We start from the raw sequence: 12,936 nt of genomic DNA, 5'->3' as shown, positions 1-12,936 counted from the left end.
ACAGGGACTAATCCTGGGCTCCAACTTCATAGGTAGCAATGAATAGCCTAGTAAGAGCACCAGTGGAAGGGGAAGCCCTTGGTTCTGCCAAGACTGAACCCCCAGTGAATGTGATTGTTGGGGGGAGGGTGGTAGTGGGGGGAGGATGGGGAGGGTAGCACCCATATAGAAGGGGAAAGGGGTTTGTTGGCTGGAAACCGGGAAAGGGAATAAGAATTGAAATGTAAATAAGAAATACCCAATTTAATAAAGATGAAGGGGAAAAAAAAGAAAGCAAAGTTTTTAGAACATAGGAAGTATTCAAAAACTGTAAGTGTTATGTACTAGAAGGCAAGTTCTACAAAGGGGCTATGGTTGGCTTTGTTTAGTGTTGTAGCCAAGCACACAGACATTACTACCTGGTATATAAACAACATACACTATATCTCAGAAAGGTACCTAGAATCTAACCAGTTTTTACTGCTCTTTCTGCTATCATCTGCTTTTGAGCATCCATCTCTTTTCATTGGAGATATCAAGAGAGCCTCCTAGATTTTCTGGATGCACATGCCCTTTATCCTTTGTACTGTGCAAGGCTCCTCCCTCTTTCCTTCAGACAACACTCAAAGTAATCTTTACAGGATACAAGTTACATCATACTGTTTACCTGTGCAACCAACTTCTGAGATTGTCTAGTTTACTGACAGGAATGGCAATTTCTTTTCTAATCAACTGTTACCTATCTTTCAGACCTCATTATTTTCACTGTGTTGCTACTTGCTCATCGGACTCATCACACTGGCTCTGAATAAACTTGAGTTTTTAGTAAAAAAAAAAAAAAAAAAAAAAAAAAGCTGAAGCAGCAAACACAGGGCCGGCATGGGTCTGTATCAGATACTCTGTGTATGTTATGGTTTTGAGCTTAGTATTTTTATGGAATGCCTGACTATGAAAACGAGTGCGTCTCTAACTTTTGTGTTTGCACTTTGTACTCTTTCTTCCCATTTGGTTGCTATGTCCAACTTTGATATAATAAATTTTGCCTCATCTTATTATATTTTGTTTTGTTATCTTTGGTTGTTATTTCTTCTAAGCCTATTGTTTTCTAATGAGACATTAGAAACAGAATAGATCTGGAGTGCATGGAGAGTTGGTGGCAACTAGGAGGAGAAGAAGGAGGAGGAACTAATATCAGGATATATTGTTTAAGAAAAAATACATTTTCAATAATTGGAAAAGAAACTTTTCTAATGAAGGTTCATATGTGCATTAACAATGAGAATATACATCATTAGAAGCCAGTCAAAGATTTTTTTCTTTAGAATAATTGTAATGGGTTCTTTTCTAGAGTCTAGGCTCTATCTAGCCTCTAGACTTCTTGACCTGGTGGTGGTAGCAGGTATTAGTTTAATCTTTATGTGGGACTTATTCCAAACATAATGTGATGCTTGTGTTACTATTGCACCAATGGTCAGTGATGTTATGACCATATTTTGAAAAGTCCAAAGTTGGATAAGATTGATATTTATTTTTCTCCTTCAGTATCATTCCTAAAGCTACCCATCCATCCATGTTCCCTCTTTCTCTACTCATGAGAGACAGGGAATGGAAACACCCTAGACATACATCAGCCAACAAATGAATAATGAATATGTATATGTATATTTAAACAGTAAAATTCTTTTTGTTGTTGTTTTGAGACTGTTTCTTACTACAAAGTCTTAGATGATCTGGAACTCACTATGAAGACCAGCCTTGCCTTGAACTCACAGAGATCTGCCTGTGTCTACGTTTCTAGTACTGGGCTTAAAAGTGTGCTGCACTGCAGTTGGATTAAATATTAATACATTAAGACTATTTTACATTAACTTTCTCTTACCCAAGTACCACTCACAGAGATAGGTTCTCTTCCCTTCTCATGGGTAGGATTTCCAGACATTATATGGTTGAACGATACATTGTTGTTGCTGTTCAGGTATAAGACATGGAACTTGGGGCTTTAAGCTTGGTAGACATTTGCATTTTCTGTGTATACAGAGAACCAGAGTACCATTATGCTATCATGAGAAATTCCCTAATTAGGTGATTCAAATATAGTAATTTAGAGATTAATTTTTAAGTTATTTAACTTATGAAATTTTGTTTCATACGAGAACATTTGCATTCTTTAATATTTCTTTCTATAATTGTTTGACAGATACTAAATAGAACTTCTTGTAATAATAAGGAACCCTTAATTGTCAATGAAGTTAAAATGCCACACATGAACTACTATGACATTCATTAAAATCTACTTATTAGGATCCTATAACATGTAGTAGGAAGACAGTATATGGTCCTCAAAAAGTCAATTAAGGTTTTTCATTTCCTAACAAAGTATTAGCATGTTTACCTACTCACCCCTGAATCTCTTAATGTCTGTGTGACAAACATTTGGCAGAGGAAAAAGGAAGCACATATTGGTAATTTGCGGAAGAAGGAGACTCCATACTATGCTGGTTTAGGCACAGTTAGGCAGGTGCCAAATGTCTCCTTATAGTACCCAGTTGGTGTGAGTACTAAAAGTGCTCCCCTTAGGAAAAAGATTTTTGAGTGGGTACAGACATAACCCAGGATAGGAAGAAGAAAATTTTATTAGAAACGTGCATTAGTAAGCAACAGTGAAAATTGCAAAAGAATATGTTTTTGGGAAAGAAGTCTGTTAAAATACATTATAGTATATTAAGGAGTGGCACAAAGAATTTGGAGAAAATCTTGAGGTCTTACAATTATGAAAAAGAAGGGAAACAAGAAATGAACTAAGCTCTAATAAAGACAAAAGTGATCTGTGAAATAAATGGGGCCATATGTGATTTTATTTCCTGCCTAGATAGTAAATAATATTTTATGACCATAATTAAGTATAATTGCCCTAAATCACTAACTTTAGAGTAAACATTTTAGAATAAATTGTGGAATACATATTTATAGGGAGAGAAGTTAGATTTTATCACCATGACAATTTAAAACAGTGGTTAGAGTATGAAGGGCCAAAGGTGTAGAAAGAGCCAAATGAAAAGCAAGAACAAAGTATTTTTTGATTTCCATTATTTTAAAATAATGGCATGGCATGAAGACTCAGGAGATTTGAAATCACAGACAGAACAAGCAATGAGGATGGAAGTATGCAATTTTACATTATCAACTTGACAAGTGTAAAATGAAAAGTAATGGTGACTTTTATCTAGTTGAAAGTAAGAATGGGTAGAGAGTTATAAATGAGCTAAATATTCATCCATCATAGCAAGAAGCAATTTGTTAATGTATAAAATAATGAGTCCATAAAGAGAAATTACAAACTTACTATCTGCCATCATAGTCCTAGTTGTGGGGGAAATCTTAAGAATGGCTTCCTTTGGGATTCCATCTAGACAGGGATTACTAGATAGAGTACCATTTCTTTCCTCATAAGTCTCTCTAGATGAGGTGATTTAAAAAAATAACATTTATGTAAAATTTTAATAAGCATTTGTCAGAAACTATTGACAAAATGAAAAACCCATATAACCTGTAATACAGCCATCATAAAGGGGATTCTACATCTAGGTTTATGTTATGACAAACTGGCTAAGGTCATTTCGGTCTTGTATTTCTTGGAACAACTTTAAATAGATTTAGACACGCAAAAGTTCTTTTTCTATATTTGTAATTTATTCCTTAATTTATTAGATATTTTTTATTTACATTTCAAATGTTATGCGAATGACCTTGTTGGGCACCAATAGGAGGAGAACCTTGTTGGACTCCAATAGGAGGAAAAGCAAAAGTTATTCTTTTCCTTCTACTCCAAGAGATCACCAATTCCATAAAGTAGAAACCCTTTGAAACATGTGAATAAACAAAATGCAGTCATATGATAGAAAAGAAAACAGTGAGGTAAACCTATGACCATGTATTTGATGATGCTTAGTGCTAAATCTCTCATTTGGAAATTTTTTAAGTGCATAGAGCTAGTAAACATACAGAAATTTAAGAATGGCTACTCCCAGTCGACCCTCACAGATTCCCTCACCAATCCCCACAGCTCTTTTCCAAGAGTCTGGGGAACCCCTGGGTATTTCCTCCAACCTGTTATATCATATCTCTGCCAGATTAGGCACATTCTCTCCCACTGAGGCCAGACAAGACAGTCATGAAGACTTAGCTGTATATATGCTACATACATGCATGGGGCCTCAATCCATCCTCTTTATGTTCTTTGGTTGGTGGCTTAGTCTCTGAGAGCTCACAGGCGTCCAGGTTAGTTAACTATGTTGGTCTTCCTGTGGGGATCCTATCTCCTTCAGGTCCTTCAGTCCTTTCTGCAACTCGACCATAAGAGCCCCTTTTTGGCATCAGAAACAAGCCTCTGAATCCAGTGATGATGTCACCCATAGACGACAGGGACCCGTGTATCTGTTGCCATTACAACTTCCCTACATCCACCTGCCCACATTTACTTGTGCAGTGTTACATGTGGTTATGTCACAGCTGAAAAAAAAGGCAAAGCCCCCCCCCTCCTTCTTTGTCACCCCCTTTGTCCGTTTCCTCCCACAATCAACCTCTACTGTGGGACTGTGCTAGCCTGGTGTGATCTGTCCTGACAAGCCACCATTCTAACACAACATTTAGTGCTGAAACCCAGTATTGAGAGACCCACGTGAGATTGAAGCAAGATGGCGAGCACGCGTATCATTTATTGAAATCACTGGATCATGGAGGCAGCCCTGAAATAGGCGATATCACACAGAACTATCTGGAAGCATTATTTCCAATCCAAAATGGAGCTTTATCTAGTGCCCGTCACAAATCTACGTATTCTTCTCTTCCAGACGACTACAGTTGCAAGGTAGAGCTGGCTTTGACGTCCGACAGCAGGACAATAGTGTGCTACCACCCTTCCGTGGACATCCCCTACGAACACACCAAACCTATCCCTCAACCAGATCTTCTGCATAATAACGAGGAAACACACGAGCAGATACTGAGAACCAAGTTAGAAGGAAATCGCAAGCATCTTGAGCAAGGGCCCATGATAGAACAACTCAGCAAAGTGTTCTTCACCACAAAGCATCGCTGATACCCACATGGACAGTATCACAGACGCCGTAAGAAACTGAACCCTCCCAAAGACAGGTGACTGAGTCCTCTTATCTCTGAGCAGCAAGGATGTTTGCTCTGTGTCCTGTTTGCCAGTTGAGAAAATGTACACGTGTATTCATCCCGATGGTATGCAGGGAAGTAATAAAAATACCCTTTCATGGAAAAAAAAAAGAAAGACCCACGTGTGCCAAGGCAACCTGGCATCTGACACCTCTGGTCGCAGTAACCTGTCAATGATGACTGTGACTGACTGACCACCGCAATTTCTACCACATGGACTACCCTGCCACCAACCCTGCCATGTGGATTTCTGCTACAATCTACCACTGCAGGACACACAGACTTACACCACACGAGCTGCTGCTGCCCCGCAGGACACATGGACTTCTACCATGTGAGCTGCTGCAACTGTGTTCTACCATGTGGGTTAGCTTCTGCCCTGTGACTTATACTCTGTGGGCTGAAACTCATTTCCACTTTTCCTGTTACCAGACCCCTAAAATTCTCACACAAGCATTGGTTGGTAAGGTTTTCCATCCAGTTGGTGGAGGAAGGTCCTAGTTTCCCAGATAGGTCTGGTCAACCTCTATTGGCTAAGGGGTTGGCGTTTCATAGCCATGGTCCCTATGACCAGCTTCTTAGACAACATACAAGATAGGACTTTACCCTTGGGTACTTCCCCTCTCAAGAGCTGTTTCTAACCCCTCAGCCCCCCCCCCTGGGCTCTTGCTGTCATTCAGAGAAACCTAGACCTAGGGAGAAATGCTTTCTGGTTAGTCCAGGACTCACTGCAACCCTTAGATGGTCCACGAGATGACCTAGACATGAAGCATGGCTGTACATTTGTAACTCATTATTGAACTTCTCCTCAGGATATTCCTACGAATACTTCAATAACATTCCAGTCATCAATGATCCAATGCCCGCCTCTCATCTTCAACCATGCCTCCTGGCTCCCCTCTGGGATATTTCCTGGAAAATCTCTAAAGTTAACTCCTAACCTGAGGGTATCAAAGCTAGTATACCTGTGCAATAGGATCTGGATTCAGTACCCATTAGACAATAGCTCTAAAGGGCCACTTAATGGTACATTAAAATCAGTTATTTTATGGGATCTTCAGACATACTGCCAGCAGTCTGGTAAATGGAAAGAGGTCCCCTATTGCTGAAGCATTTACCTATCTTCACTCCATCTCCCCTCTCTGTTCTTCTTGTTCCCAACCCAGTTTCTCCTAGCTATGAAACGTCCACTAGAAGAACAGCCCTCAATCCAGTTAACGAACAACTTCCTATTTCCATGCCTCCAAAAAACCCAAACCACTGCCTCAGTTTCTTCTTCTCACCAGACTACTCCAGAACCTCCTTGATTAACTTCACCAGACCCCACCTCTCCTCCTGTGCCAGCTGCAGGTTGCTCCAGCCACCCTGCACTGAACACCTACCTTCAGTCCTCCCGTCACCTGCTCTAAGGTTGCAGTCAAACCAAGTCCCTCTCTCCCAGAGACACCTGACCTAGCATCGGTCCTTCCTTTAAGAAAAGTTTCTGGGGTAGATAGCTTTGTCAGAGTACATGTTCCTTTCTCTCTGAGTATACTTTCTCAAATAGAAAACAGACTGGGTTCCTATATCTCTAAATGCTCTGCCTTTATTAAAGAATTTCAGTACATTACTCCATCTTATAGGTTGACTTTCCATGATGTACATATGATTCTCACTGATAATTTACTTCCTGATGAACACAGGCAAGTTTGGGAGCAGGCATGAATACATGCAGATGAGACTCATCAAAGAAAGAGATGGAACATACCCAATCGGATTCAAGGCAGTTCCTGACCAAGATCCTTGATATATTTATAATTCCCCTGGTAGTATTTTAGTCAGAGATACATTCATAACTTGTCTCCTAGCCAGTCTCCATAGGGCAGCCTTAAAACCAGTAAATTTTGAAAAACTCCAAGAAGTCACCCAGGACAAAGAAGAAAACCTGTCACAGTTTTTAGAATGCCTTACAAACACCATATTACAGTCTAGATCATGAAAATCCAGAAGGTAAGCAGCTTCTGATGACCTACTTTTTTCCCCAGAGCTATCCTTACATAAAAGCCAAACTTAGGGTTAGAGAAGGGGCCCCTAACTGCACAGGCAGAAGTTTTGATGCTAGCCTTCAAAGTGTACCATAAGAGAGAGGAAAAGGCCTGCAGACAAAAATACCATATGCTGGCAAATGCTATGTTAGGCACTGACCACTGCCCTGGATTCCTGGTCTTCTAAGACTCAGAAACCACCAGGCTTCTGCTACAAACGTGATCAACAAGGTCATTGTGCAAGGACTTGCTCTAACCCTCACAAACCAAAGGAGCCTTCTTCTAGTCCCGCCAATGTCCGGAGGGACATTGGGCTGTCGCTTGACCTCATGTCACACAGGACAAAGGAACATCACTCCCAGATAATACTCCAGCCAATCTCCTAGGATTGTCTATGGATAACTAAAAAGGCCAGAGCTCCCTTGACCCGACTACTGCTATCACTAGCAGGGAGCCCTGGGTAGTCATCATGGTATGTGGGCAGCCCATCTCCTTCCTCTTGAACACTGGGGATACTTACTTGGTCCTCATGGCGTTTTGGGGACCCATTGCCCTATCATCTCTCTATTGGTTGGGTAGGAGGACAGCCTTGCTTTCCTCACCAGACCCCACCACTTAGTTGCATTTTTAGAGGTGTACCTCTCACCTATTCCTTTTTGGTACTACCAACATGTCCTGTAACTTTATTGAGAAGGGATCTTCTAGCTAAGTTGGGAGCCTCTATTTCCCCTTTTCTTCCCATTCATCTAAACTCAAGCTTGTCAGCAGGTCCTCTGTTCCTTCTTCTAGCCAGTCAACCTACTAACCCTAACATGCTGTTTCCTTTACCAGCTTCTCAGGTAGACCCACGAATCTCAGATGTCCAGAACCCCTCTGTTCCTAAACATTACTCTCCTGTTGTCACCCAGTTACTGGACTCTACCAGGTACATCACGCAAACCCAATACCCTCTCTCTCTCCAGAGCCTCAGGAGACTTAAACATATCAGTCTGACCTCTTAAGAAAAAAACTCCTTTGCCCTACCTGTTCCCCCTTTAACACCCCTATACTAGTAGTTAAGAAACCCAATAGAACTTATTGTCTGGCTCAAGACCTCAGGTACATTAATTCTGCATTGTTTCCCCTCCATCCTGTTGTGGCTAACCCTTACACACTTCTTTTCACTATCCCCTTGGAGACTTCCCATTTCTCAGTCCTAGTTATCAAGGATGTGTTTTTCTCTATCCCTCTAGATGCCCAGTCACAGAATATATTTGCCTTTATGTGGACAGATAATGGCACCTACTTCTCCACACAACTTACATGGACTGTTCTACCCTGGGGATTCCAGGACAGCCCACACCTATTTTGCCCTAACTTCTGATTTACTTTCTCTACCTCTCCCTAAATCTAAGATTATTCATTACATGGATGACATTTTTCTTTGTAGTCCTCCTCTAAAATTAATCAAGCTGACATCTCTGCTCTTCTGCATTTTCTTTCCAGTTGAGATTATATGGTCTCACCGTCTAAATCCAAACTGTCCACTCCTCAAGTCACCTATTTCAGACTAATAATTACCCCAAACCACAAGGTTATCACCTGAGATACAGAATCTGATTCAGTCTCTATTCCTTCTACAAAGTAAGAGATTTTATCATTCCTAGAAGTAACTAGGTTTTTTTCATTCCTGGGTTCCTTCCTTTAACCTTCTTTCCCATCCCTTATATATATTCATCGGTAAAGCAATATTAGGCCTTGCCTATGAATCTCTTCTCAAACCTGTTGCCAAACCCTTTCAAAGGCTCCAAAAAGCTCTCTTTAAGGCTCCAGCCTTACATCTCCCTGACCTAACTTTTTCTTTTTTCCTCTACATAACTGAAATGAAGGATTTGCCCTTCGAGTCCTAAGTCACCAACTAGGACCCCCTCGCACCTGTAGCATACCTGTCAAAAACCAAGATCTAACCATCCAGAGATGGGTATCTTATATTTGTACCTTATAATTTGCTGAACTCCTTATTTGAGAGTCAAAAATACTAAACTTTGTGTTGCCTATAACTCTTTTCTCTTCTCATAACCTGTCACAGCTCCTAACTTACAAAGGCTGACAGACTCCACTTCCTTCCCAGGTTCTTTCTCTTCAGGTAGCACTAATAGAAGATTCTTCAGTCACCTTCCAATCATTCCCACCTCTTAATATTTCCAATCTCCTTTGACCAAACACTAATGACTCCTTGTCTCAATCCTTCACTGAAAGTTTAGAGGAACTATTACCTCATACTTCACACATACAGGAGGGCACATTACCTCAGGTCATCTATATTTGATATACAAATGGAAGCTCCTTTATACATGAAGGGACCAGAATAACTGGCTATGCCATAGTGTCAGACACAGAGGTGCTCGAGCCACAGGCTCTTTCTGCTCATGCCACTAATCAACAGGCTGAACTAATAGCCCTTACTTCTGCCTTTCAACTGGCACAAGGACAATCCTGCAATACCTATATAGATTCTAAATTCAAAATATGCTTTCCATATCCTCCTATCCCACACTGCTATCTTGAAGGAGAGCAGGCTACTTATGACAAAATGAGGATCAGTTACTAATGCAAACCAAATTATGGCCATGCTTAAGGCCTCCTATCAAAAGCTATTAGGATAGTCCATTGCAGATTCTACTGGACAGATGACTCTATTGTCTCCATGGACAACTAAGCCAATGAGGTAGCTAGAGCTGTGGCCCTTAAAGGACTAGATTCATCTCACCCTCCCCAGAACATTCTTATACTGCAACCCACATACTCACTCTCACTCCCTGACACTCATGAAACTCAGTCCTATCTTCACCAACTCTTTCTTTCTAACAGCCAAACATTGTCTTATCTTGTTAAGACCCACCTGCAGCCTACTCCTGAAGACTTTAGTTTCCCAAAACCTATCACTCCCTTTTGCAAAATCTGTCAGATGTCAGATCCAATTACAAGTATTGTATCACTCCTTTTCCTACCCATCAGGCTAGAGGTTCCCTTCCTGGAACCAACTGGCAACTTGACTGCCCTCATGCCCATTGTCAAAAGTGTCAAGTAACTCCTGGTCTTGGTGGACACCTCTCTGGGTTGGTGGAGTCCTTTCCCAGAACTAAAGAAGGGATCAGACAGTTTCTGATCTCCTTGTCTGGAAGATCATCCCCCAATTTGTTTTCCAGCCTCCCTTCTGTCAGATAATGGTCTTGAGTTTACTTCTCAAATTTCTTAAACTTTATCTAATGTCCTAGACATCTTCTGGCATTTTCATATTCCCTACCACCCTCAATCTTCAGGTAAGGTAGAAAGAACCAACCGCTCTTTAAAACGACTCTTGTCAAGCTGTCACAGGAACTTCACCTCAACTGGGTAAAACTCCTTCCTACCTCTGGCTCTTTTAAGGCTATGAGCCCTTCCCAAGTGACCTCTCCTCATTTCACCTTTTGAACTCATGTATGGACATATGGTCCTAACTCTTGGTCTTTTCACTTAAATCCTCTCTCCTCCAAACTCCATTACTCACCCCATTATTTTGTCACCTCCACACTTGTCTATCGAACTTTGCTGACTACCATTTACCAAGGCCACACACCGTGCCCTGTCCACTTCCTGTCAACATTGGAGACCAAGTTCTTCTATCCCCTCTTTATGATAAGAAAGAAGGGAATGTTGGAAGCAGCAGCAAGTCTCTGAATCCAGTGAAGATGTCACCCATAGGAAACAGGGACCTGCACATCTGTTATTGTGACAACTCCTTTACTTGTGCACAGAGGTGTGTGAGGTTCCATCACAGCTCAAATAAAAGGCAGAGCCCTCTTACCTTCTCCTCCTTCTCCTTTTTCTTTGCCCCCTTTGTCCTCCTCCTCGCCCAACAATAAACCTCTCCTGTGGGACTGTACTGGCCTGATGTGATCTGGCCAGATGAACCACCATTCTAACACAACACTCTTGACCTCCATCCAAAGTTTGGTCATGGGTATCTGCATCTGTTTCAGTCTAATCTTGGTTAGAGTCTCTCAAAGGACAGTTATGCTAGGGTCCTATGTGCAAGCATAACAAAGTATCATTAATAATGTCAGGGATTAGTGATTGCTCATGGCATAAGTTTCAAGTTGGGGTTGTTACTGGTTGGCCATTCCTTCATTCACTTCTCCATTTTTGTCCCTAAGTTTCTTTTAGACAGGACACATTTTGGGTCAATAGTTTTGTGGGTGGGTTGGTGTCCTTATCCCTTCAATGGGGTACAGCCTGGTTGTAAAATGTTACCTCCTCAGGTCCCATGTTAGACCTCTCAGCAAAGGTGACCCACGTTGAGTCTTCAGAGTCTCTCCTATCCCAGGACTCTGGGACTTCCTAGAGATTGCTCTCAACCCTACTCTCAGCTGCAGCAGATTTCCATCCACTCTTCTGGCCCTCTGAGCAACAATCCTGTGTCTCCACACCTGATTCTTGTCCCCCAATTCCCCTCTCCACTCTCACACTCAATAACCCCCTGCCCACTGCCTCCTATGCCTAACAAGCTCATAAAAGAAAAATTTACTAATCTAAAAGGGTAATACATATTATGCTATAGGAAACTCACATAACATGAAATCAATTGAACCAGAATAGAAAGTTTTTTTAGCTAAATAAGAGTCAAAATACTGACCATACAGAAGAAACTAAGAAAATTAAAACCTGAAAAGTTAAACAACCAAGTAACATTTAAAGGTAGAACTATTAAAATTATACTTAATTTCTCAATGAAGACACTGAAAGCTAGAAGGGTCTGGACAGATGTCCTCCTGACTAAGGAAACACAGATGCCAGCCCAGACTATTATACACAGCAAAACTTTCAATCACTGAAGATGAGAAAAACACAATATTCCATGATAAAGTCAAATCCAGTCCTACAGAAGATACCAGAAAACAAAACCAAGTAAAAACCAAAAATTCATTAACCCAAGGCAGTAAACTACACCTCATGGGAAATACATAATCTCACAACAGCAAGACAGAGACACAGACACAAACACATATTCTCACACACACTACCACAACAACCAGCAACGAAATAACATGAGTTAATTATCATTGCTCATTTATATCTCTCAAAGTCAATGAGCTCACTTACCCTAAGAACAGATCCATTCTTCCGCTGCATACAAGAAACACTCTTCATCATCAAAGATAGACATTACCTCAGACTAAAGGGTTAGAAAAAGCTATTTCAAATGTACATAAGAAGCAAAGAGATATAGCCAATTCAAAATCTAACAAATAGATTTCAAACCAAAATTAATCATAGAGATGATGAAAGACAATTCATGTTCATCAAAGGAAAAATCCACCAAGATCATGACTCAATTACTGACATCTATGCCCTGAATCCAAGGGTAGACATGTTTGTAAAAGAAACATTACTAATGTTTAAAGGACCCATCGAGCCTCACACATTGATAATGAGAGGTTTCAATACTCTTACCAATGGACAGGTCAACCAGACATAAACTAAATAAAGAAATACAGGAGGTTACAGACATTATGAACCAAATGGTCCTAACGGATTTCTACAGAACATTTCACACTACCTCAAAAGAATATTCTTTCTTCTCCAAAATTCATGGAGCTTTCTCCAAAATTGATTATACTTACTGGGTTACAATACAAGTCTCAAGAGGTAGGAGGAAATTGAAACACCCCCTCTTTTCCTATCATGCCATAGTGAATGGTGATGGAGATGCTGAAATGTAGCTCTCCAAAAA

General features: G+C 40.8%; 1 pseudogene; it reads left to right on the top strand.

Annotated features, from left to right (window-relative positions):
• Positions 1-4,712: 4,712 nt before the first annotated feature.
• On the top strand, positions 4,713-5,123 carry LOC116895578 (annotated as a pseudogene).
• The last annotated feature ends 7,813 nt before the right edge of the window (positions 5,124-12,936 follow it).

This window comes from Rattus rattus, chromosome 3 (genome assembly GCF_011064425.1).
Source record: "Rattus rattus isolate New Zealand chromosome 3, Rrattus_CSIRO_v1, whole genome shotgun sequence".
Classification (NCBI taxonomy): Eukaryota; Metazoa; Chordata; class Mammalia; order Rodentia; family Muridae; genus Rattus; species Rattus rattus.
Note: the sequence above shows the minus strand (reverse complement) of the source record. Positions and strands in the feature narration are given on the sequence as shown.